General features: G+C 39.5%; 1 protein-coding gene across 2 annotated transcripts in view; it reads right to left on the reverse strand.

Moving 5' to 3' along the window:
- The window catches only part of ZNF891 (zinc finger protein 891), a 42,083-nt gene that overhangs the window by 20,694 nt on the left and 11,085 nt on the right, over positions 1-10,304 (reverse strand). The gene's annotated exons all lie outside the window — the stretch shown is intronic.

Below are 10,304 nucleotides of genomic sequence, written 5' to 3' on the forward strand. Positions count from 1 at the left end.
AGGGAGATGTAACTATCAGAATGAATTATTATGTTCATTTTTTTCCCTTAGCCAGAGAAAGGCCAAAAGACACTCCCATCAGGGTATTAAGAAATACATTGGTGAGGAGTGTACCACCATCCTTGGACAACTCTATGGTACCCACCCTCTCTAGGCTGTAGATGATGCAGAACTTCTATAATGAAAGTAAGATCCCAATTTCAGTAGAGATCATGGGATCTCGGCATGGGAGGGGTTGGGTAAAATCTGCACAAGAGTCCAAGGGATGCACTGGTAATGAGAATTTTAACCATGTAGGTGGCAATGGCTAAATGATCATAGGGTTCCTAGAAATAAATGGATAGCCCACAAACGTACTACTTGACATATGGTTGAACCCAGTTCACTTAAATATTCTCAACTAAGGGAAAGGCAGGTCCCTTTAAGAAAAACTATTGCAGTGGGGGACAGGGGGCTCATATGTACACTGTGAAAAACTGCTAACCTGTTTTCATACTGAGCTAAAATATCCTTCAGAAATAAAGATGTTTCAGAATAAAAATAGAGGAAACTTAGGGTAGCATTCTTATGCTAAAAGAAATATTAGTTTTTCAGGCAGTACGAAATGATCTTAGAAACTTGGAAATGCAGAAATAAGTAACACTGGAGGGGTAAATATGTGGATAAATACAAGTCAGGTGTTGGGAAATTATGGTTTATGGACCAAATTAAGGCCTTTGAGCTAAGAATGATTTTAACATCTTTAAAAAGCTGCTTAGAAAAATAAGAATATGCAACAGTGACCATATATGGCCTGCAAAACCTAGAATATTGGCCGGGCGTGGAGGCTCACGCCTGTAATCCCAGCACTTTGGGAGGCTGAGACGGATGGATCACGAGGTCAGGAGATCGAGACCATCCTGGCTAACATGGTGAAACCCTGTCTCTACTAAAAATACAAAAAATTAGCCGGGCGTGGTGGCGGACGCCTGTAGTCCCAGCTACTTGGGAGGCTGAAGCAAGAGAATGGCGTGAACCTGGGAGGCGGAGCTTGCAGTGAGCCGAGATTGCGCCACTGTACTCCAGCCTGGGTGACACAGCGAGACTCCGTCTCAAAAAAAAAAAAAAAAAGCCTAGAATATTTATTTATTCTCAGGACCTTCAGACAAAGTCTGTCAACTCTGATATAAATATTGACTTTCATAACAATATCTGGTGGATTATAAAATACACCAAAGTAAATAGCATGACAATAGCACAAGAAAGGAGGGAGACGGTTAAAAGATGAGTCTAGGAATATTGTGAAAGTAGTAAAAGTATTAATTTGGCTCTCATTATCTGGGGACTGGTTAAGTGTGTTCTATTTGGGGAAATTCATAAAGCTGCACACCTTTACGTATTATGCTTCAGGAAAAAAAAGTTTTTTAAAAGAAGTCTCCCAGAAGGTTATTAAAACTAATCTTCAGCATTGGAAAAAGAAGTTACTATGAATGCAGAAAGGGGATAGAGCAACAGATGCAATCAATATTAGTAAAGAATAGTCATGGGAGGATGACCACAATTCTGTATTTTCTTGGAAAGCAACAATCAAACGCTTTGGGAGACTTAAGATACTCACAAATAGGTAAAGCTGGGTTAACTTTTGTTGCTGTGAGTGCCCAAAAGAATTTTCTATCATACATCAATGTATGTAAGGCAGGGGGCTAAGTGACTCATGCCTGTAATCCCAGCACTTTGGGAGGCTGAGGCAGGCAGATCACTTGAGGTCAAGAGTTTAAAAATCAGCCTGGCCAACATGGTGAAACCCCATCGCTACTAAAAATACAAAAAATTAGTTGGGTGTGGCAGTGCATGCCTGTAATCCAAGCTACTCGTGGAGGCTGAGGCATGGAGAATTGCTTGAACCCAGGAGGTGGAGGTTGCAGTGAGCCGAGATCATACTACTGTACTCCAGCCTGGGCGACAAAGCAAGATTCCATCTCAACAAAACAAAACAAAACAAAACCAATAAAAGAAAAAGAAAAGAGAAAAAGGACAGGAAATTTGTTAAATCCCTCTGAAGAGATCCAAGAAATTTCAGAGCAAAGAGAGGTAGCAAAACCTGCATATTGGGTATGAGTGATTTGGAAGAAAGAGTCTGAGTCCTTAGCAACTCGTTCAAAAAGTCTGCCTTTAAAAGGCAGGACATAGAAAAAGTGGCAAAAAGTGTAAAAAATTATCTGGTATGTTAACAATTCTTTTAAGAAAACAAAACAAAACAAAATTATGTAACCCAGCACTTTGGGAGGCCAAGGCAGAAAGATTGCTTGAGCCCAGGAGTTTGATACCAGCCTGGACAATGCAGTGAGACCCCATCTCTGCAAAAAATGCAAATAAAAAAATTATCCAGGTGTGATAGCACATGCCTGTGGTCCCCACAACTGAGGAGCCTGAGGTAGGAGGATCACATGAGCCCAGAAGGTTGAGGTGGCAGTGAGCTGAGATTGTGCCACTACACTCCAGTCTGGGCAAGAGACACTGTCTCAAAAAAAGGGAAAAATAAATATTACAGAAATAATTTTTAAAAATAAATTCTGCATCATGAATACCCTCAATATCACAAAGGACAAAACTGCATGGAAAAAAATGGGTATTGCATTAAAAAATATTTTAGAAAAATCAAAACTCCCATGAAACTGTGGTCATAGGTAGAAAATATAATTTTATGTATTTGACATGCATTTCTTAAGTCAGAGGTGAATTTAAGTCATGACATGTATTAGCCATGAATTTCCTGTTTATGCTAAAACAAATCTCATTGTCTTTTAAAAAGTGAATGCAACTTATGGAAAAACTAAAAAGGAAACCCAGTAACTTACAGAAAATTAAAAAATAAAGAAAAATAAAAAATAAAAAAGTGAATGCTAAGGAAATTAGTTTTTGGCATTCAAATTTCACACATGAACTATTGCAAATAGCTTCCTAGTCTCTCAAGATTTTTTTATACAAAAGTGTGACCTTTTTAAAACAAATAATTTCAATCTCTGAAAAACTTAAATAGTTCCTCATAACTCTTCAAATAAAGTATAAACTCATGTCATAGCTAGCAAGGTCTTTATCTGGCCCCTGCCTCCTTTCAATCTGGTTTCATATACTCTTCTCCTTACCCCTTTGCCTAACAGTTTTCCATTTACTGGACTTACTTTCTGTTCCACAAATATGTCAAATCCTGATGAGTCCTTTTGCTCTTGCTATTCTATTTAGAAAGCTCTTCCTCTGTCCCTCCACCTCTGCCCATGGAGCCAGAAGAAGGAGCTCCCTACTCCTTCTTTACCTTCGTATTTCAAGTTAAATGATATTTTCTCATGGAGACCTTTCCTGACTGCTTTTTTTTTCTTTTTTTCTTTTTTTTGAGACACAGTGTTGCTTTGTCACCCAGGCTGGAGTGCAGTGGCACTATCTTGGCTCACTGCAACCTCCGCCTCCTGAGTTCAAGTGATTCTTCTGCCTCAGCCTCCCAGTAGCTGGGACTACAGGCGTGCGCCACTACGCCCAGCTATTTTTTGTATTTTTAGTAGACATGGGGTTTCACCATGTTGCCCAGGCTGGTCTTGAACTCTTGAGCTCAGGCAATCCACCCACCTTTGCCTCCCAAAACGCTGGGATTACAGGCATGCACCACCGCGCCTAGCCCTGACTGCTTTTTCTAACACAATTCTCTGTTCTTATCAGAGAAACTTATTTGTATTCATCATATTTTGAATTTTGCCTAGAGTAAGAGGAAGTCTAAAAAATATCCACACCCTTTATGAACACTTTCAAAAAGTTTGCCTTTAAAAGGTAGGAGATAGAAATGGTAAGTTAAAAAATATATTTTCCCCAGCACTTTGGGAGGCCAAGACGGGCAGATCACGAGGTCAGGAGATCGAGACCATCCTGGCTAATACGGTGAAACCCTGTCTCTACTAAAAATACAAAAAATTAGCCGGGCATGGTGGCGTGTGCCTGTAGTCCCAGCTACTCGGGAGGCTGAGGCAGGAGAATGGCAGGAACCCGGGAGGTGGAGCTTGCGGTGAGCAGAGATCGCGCCACTGCACTCCAGCCTGGGTGACAGAGCAAGACTCTGTCTCAAAAAAAAAAAAAAAAAAAAAATATATATATATATATATATTTTTTTTTTTCAATTTTTAAAATCTGGTATTTAAAAAAATGAAAAGAATCTCTATGTATCCAACAACAGCCTAAGCAAATTATTTACTTTACAACCTTGAAGATATTAAAATCGTGCTTTAAAAAGTATTTATTAAAAAGTTAACGATAGAATTATTTTTAAGAAATAGACCACAGCTCTGTTCACTAAACTAGACATCTTAAAAAAAGACAAAAGAAAAAAAATTATGACATAAATAACCATTGACAAAACTTTGGTGTTTTGTCTTTCCATATTTTCAATGCACACACACATATTTATAACATGCATTAAAAAGTCATACCATATTTTGTGACTATTTAAAATTCATAATGTATCAAATATATCTCCACATGTCAATCCACACAGAATTACATTTTAATGATGGCATTATATTCCATTTTATTGACTGTTACTGGGAATTTAGGAATTTTCCAGTTTTTCACTAGGGCATGAAACTGAGGTGAATATTGTTACTTATACATGAAGAATCCTTTTATAAAATCTCAGTTTAAAATTGCTAGGTTTTTAATATTTAAAGATTATAAATATTCCAGCTTTGGACATTTATTGCTTAACTATCCCAAGTTTTTGTTTTTGTTTTTGTTTTTAGACAGGGTCTTACTCTGTCACCCAGGCTGGAGTGCAGTGGTGCAATCACAGCTCACTGCAGCCTCAACCCCACTGCAGCTCAAGTGATCCTCCTATCCCAGCATCCCTAGTGGCTGGGACCACAGATTCATGCTACCATGGGTAATTTTTTTTTGGTAGAGATGGGGTTTTGCCATGTTGCCTAGGCTGGTTTCAAACTCCTGGGCTCAAGCAATCTACTCACCTCAGCCTCTCAAAGTGCTGGAATTACAGATGTGAGCCACCACACCCACCCAGTAAGTTTGTACTAATTTATGCTTCCATTGGTAGTCTAAAGCAAGTATACCACACACTCACCAATACTTGGTCAACTCATCCCTTTTCATATTATAATATATAATGGAACAGAATATGAACACTAGCTCTACAAAAAATAAGTTTGTGTAGTGAATGGGGTGGTGGTGAGTGGGATGAGGGAAGAGAGGAGAAGGACTAGGAGAGGGACATAATATAAATAACATTAAACTGCTGTTGTCCTAACAGTCTTAGTTTCTGCACACCTGTTATGGTGGAACATTTTCCTATACCTAGAAGAAAAATTAATTCCATGCATTTTTACTATAATGGAGTCTCATGTTACTCAGGCTGGTCTCAAACTCCTGGGCTCAAGCAATCCTCCCACCTCAGCCTCCAGAGTAGACAGGACTACAGGCACAGGCCATTGCACCCTGCTCCTTGCAACTTTTACCTTACAATCACTTAAATAGCTTTTAAGTTAAACTTCCACTAGAATGCTAAGTAAAAGAAAAGGCACAAAATTCGCTGAAGAACTGTAAATATTTAACTGAACACCTACACTGGGCCAAGTAATAAAACAATGAAAAATTTAGACAAAGTTCCCACCTTACCAAAACTTACAGTGTAGAGGGCACAATATACAAACAGGCAATACAGTGTGAAAGTGTGACAAGTATTGTTAAAGCAGATGAAAGACATAATACCTAAAGGACAAATAGGACAGGTTAAATTAGGGAGACAGTGAAGATAAAGGGAATAACCAGAGACGAGGCCTGAAAAGGCAAGAATTTGTGCAAGGTCTTGTAAAAAGATTTTATCTTAACTGGAGAAAAAGGCTAGAAGAAGATTAAAAGTGAAATGTTATATGATCAGGTTAGTACTTTAGATGGATCACCCTGGGAAGTGTAGAGAACAGTTGATAGGAAAGCACAATATATAAACAATATTATTGGTTGCAGTATTGTTATAAAAACTCTGGAGGCAAATAGATCAAATACATTACGGTACAAGCATATAATCAAATACTAAGCAGCTATTACAAATGAAATAGAACTACATGCACTGACACGGAAAGATGTTTAAAAAGATGCTGGATAGGCCGGGGGCGATGGCCTCGCAATCCCAACAATTTGGGAGGCTGAGGCGGGCGGATCATCTGAGGTTAGGAGTTTGAGACCAGCCTGACCAACATGAAGAAACCCTGTCTCTACTAAAAATACAAAATTAGCCAGGAGTAGTGGCACATGCCTGTAATCCCAGCTACTTGGGAGGCTGAGGCAGGAGAATCGCTTGAACCCAGTAGGCAGAGGTTGCCGTGAGACAAGAACGTGCCACTGCACTCCAGCCTGGGAAACAAGAGCAAAACTCCTTCTCAAAAAAAAAAAAAAAAAAAAAAAAAGATGTAGGATAAAAGGTATAACTGAATTTTTATAAAATGTTTGTATGTACATAGTCTGACAGAATGCACATTCACCTACAATATTAATTTTTTAAGGCAGTAGACTCTAGGGTTTCCCTTCTGTGTAGGGCAGAAGTTATTTACATTGTTTTCTCCTATGCATGTATTAGTTTTATAATTAAAAACCACAAAGTTTTGTTTTGTTTTGTTTTGTTTTGAATAGGATACCATGGTAGCTGCATAGAAAACATACTAAAGCAAAGTACGATTCAAGTCAGAGAAACCAGTTAGGAGGCTAATGCAATAAAACCCAGGTGAGATGCCGGGCGAGACTGTGCCTGAGTCTACCTGCTGGTGTACAGGATGAGTATTCCTTATCCAAAATGCTTGGGACCAGAAGTGTTTTGGATTTTGGAATATTTGCATTATACCTACTAGTTGAGCATCACAAATCTGAAAATCCGAAATTTTAAATGCTCCAATGAGCATTTCTTTTGAAAGTCACATCGGCGCACAAGGTTTCAGGTTTTGGAGCATTCTGAATTTCAGATTTTCAGATTTGAGATGCTCAATCTGTTTCAAGATCACTGGGCCAAAATTAGAGTGTAAATTCCAGTCCTAACCAAGCAAAGTACAATCCCTTGCTGAGTACTCCTTAAGATGATCTCACCCAAGGACCACATGCAGTTGGGAGCATTTTCTTGAGACGGAGTCTTGCTCTGTCGCCCAGGCCGGAGTGCAGTGGTGCGATCTCGGCTCACTACAACCTCTGCCTCCCGGGTTCACGGCATTCTCCTGCCTCAGCCTCCCGAGTAGCTGGTACTACAGGCGCCCGCCACCACACCTGGCTAATTTTTTGTATTTTTAGTAGAGATGAGGTTTCATCATGTTAGCCAGGATGGTCTCGATCTCCTGACCTCGTGATCCACCTGCCTTGGCCTCCCAAAGTGCTGGGATTACAAACGTGAGCCACTGCACCCAGCCAGTTGCGACCATTTTCTAACTACTGATGGCTACTGCTATACCCACCAGGGCTGCTAACACCTGAAACCACTTGGTTTCACAGCATGACTGCAGGCTCTCCTTTCCAAGCTACAAATGAATCCTATTAGATCTAAATACCCATCATCTTCTTATAGACTGCTGGGATTTAACCTATACTCCCTCTAAATTTTGTTTTCACTGGTCATAGCCCCTGATCTGGTCTTTTTTCCTCTATCAATACTGTCATTACAATCTTCTGTATTCCTCAGGCCAAAGCCAGAAACCCTAAACCCCTGCCCTTCTGGAGACTCTTTCATGGTGCCCTCTTGAGATTCCCCTGATAAACTCCCTTAATATCCTCAACTATTTCCCTGAACATTTCCTTTCATTAATTTAAACTTGGCTGTTCCCTGGGAAGGAAAAAACACCTATCTGACAACAGTCACATCACAAGGGGGCTTATTCTCATGTATCCCACATATCCACAGGTTGGAAGTGGGATCAGTATCTTCCTTGCTTCCTAACACTGCTTCTAACCATTGCAGCCTGGTGAAAACCACTCCTTCCTTTGAAGCTCATACCATCTAGTCATACCACTTTCTCCCTCTCTTCCTTGCTATCTTTTATTTAAATGACCTCTCCTCATTCACATACACTTTGCTACTTGCTTTGCTGTCTTCTCCACTGATGGCTCTATTGATAACTTGGAAGGACTTTCAAATACATAGAGATCTTCTTCACTAAAACCTCCTTGCAGTATTTCATCCACCTTCCTCTTAGCAGATAATCTTACCATGAAACCTATAATCATATATCTATATTTTATTGGCCAGGAACAGTAGAAATGGCATCAAGGCTACAAAGAGGTTGGGATAAGTAGTTTTGTAGCTAAATACAATACTACTGTTAGCAAAACTGAAGATCTATTCATAAAGAATAAAATATATATATATTTGGTTAGTAATTAGTGGCTGCCACACAGTTCTTAGGAAACACAAAACATTATATAGTTCACATATTCTGATCACTGCTTAGTACAGTTAGGTGTAAATAAATTAACAGGTAATTTAAACCAACCCACCCATTTTTCTACTCCTGAAAGAATGGTGGAAGTATCCCTCCGCCTCATGGCAAACACCAATACTTTTGTTTGTGCTCTAAACATCTACACCCTATTCTCAGAAGCTTATATTAAACTTTATTAAGCTGCATATTAAACCTCACCATACTACATTCATCACACTAAAATTCAAACATGTTCTAGTTTTTCATATTTTAAACAATTATCTCTTTACTCCAAATCTCTCTCCAGTTACTGCCCTTTCTCCTATTATTCAAACTTGTCTACATCCAGTCTTTACTTCTTTGCCCTTTATTGATTCCTAAAGTCAGCCCAATCTAGCAACCATCTTCAATGTACCACTATGTTATTTCCAACTACAATCACAAATGATCTTCACATGGCTGTATATCTACCTTTTTAGACTTCATCTAATTGGATCCCTAAGTAACACTAAAAAGTTGCCTTCACCTTCCTTTTTTTTTTTTTTTTTTTTTTTGAGACAAAGTCCTGCTCTGTCACCAGGCTGGAGTGCAGTGGTGAGATCTCATCTCACTGCAACCTCTGCCTCCCGGGTTCAAGTGATTCTTCTGCCTCAGCTCCTGAGTAGCTGGGACTACAGGCGTGTGCCACCACACCCAGCTAATTTTTGTATTTTAGTAGAACCAGGGTTTCACCATGTTGGCCAGGATGGTCTCGATCTCCTGACCTTGTGATCCGCCCACCTCAGCCTCTCAAAGTGCCAGGATTACAGGCGTGAACCACCACACCCGGCCAACTTCACCTTCCTTTTTGAAACTCGTTTGTCTTGGTTCAGTGAAACTCCACTCTTCTTGTTTTCCTCTTATCTCTCTACTATGGTTCCTTTAAATGTATGTCTTCAGGGTAGGTGGCAGACATTCCCTTTTCATTCTTACTCACCTTCCAAAGCCTGTTATTGTCTCTTTACTGATGTCACTAAAATTTATATCTCTATCTAGACACCTCCTCAGTTCTAGAATTGCGTACCAACCTCTTCATCTGGATGTCTCACCATCCTCTGAGGCTAACATGAATAACTACAACAGCAGCTACTGCTGTTCTTTCTTCCACCGTATGCCACTCTTTCCATATTTTGTTAGAACTAATCTGGTCAATATCTACAAGATCAAGCAGCAAAATCTCATGCTTTACTTAGCATGTAAAACTGGTAACTTCCCCTCTATCTGAAACTTTCTGTAGTTCCAATGCTGAAATGTTGGGATACTCTTTTTGCTGTTCTAAACACTTGCTTTCAGTGATCTTGGTTCTATCTTCATCTGCTGCTTAAGCATAAAAGCTCGGTCAACATTCCTTTTCCATACTTTTTTTCTATGTTCCTCTTCAAATGTGTACATCCAACATAAAACATTGAACTCTATATACCTCTGTTTTTCTACAATATGGTGACTGCGTTGACTGTATTTATGTAGTGCTTTAAAAAAAAATCAGTAAGAGCCAGGCATGGTAACTCATGCCTGTAATGCTAGCACTTTGGGAGGCAAAGGCAGGAGGACTGCTTGAGCCCAGGAGTTTGAGACCAGCCTGAGCAATGTAGGAAGAGCCTGTCTCTACAAAATATATATTTATAAAATTAGCCAGGCATGGTGGCATGCATATGTGATCCCAACTACTGAGGAGACTATGGTGGATCACCTGAGACCAGACCAGGAGGTCAAGGTTGCAATGAGCAGTGACCACACCACTGCACTCTAGCCTGAGAGACAGAGACTCTGTCTGAAAAATTGAAAAAAAAAAAAAAAAGAAAAAGAAAAAAGAAAAAATCAATTAACATATTTTTCTCGGCT

The sequence above is a fragment of the Pongo abelii genome, chromosome 10 (genome assembly GCF_028885655.2).
Source record: "Pongo abelii isolate AG06213 chromosome 10, NHGRI_mPonAbe1-v2.0_pri, whole genome shotgun sequence".
NCBI classification, from domain to species: domain Eukaryota; kingdom Metazoa; phylum Chordata; class Mammalia; order Primates; family Hominidae; genus Pongo; species Pongo abelii.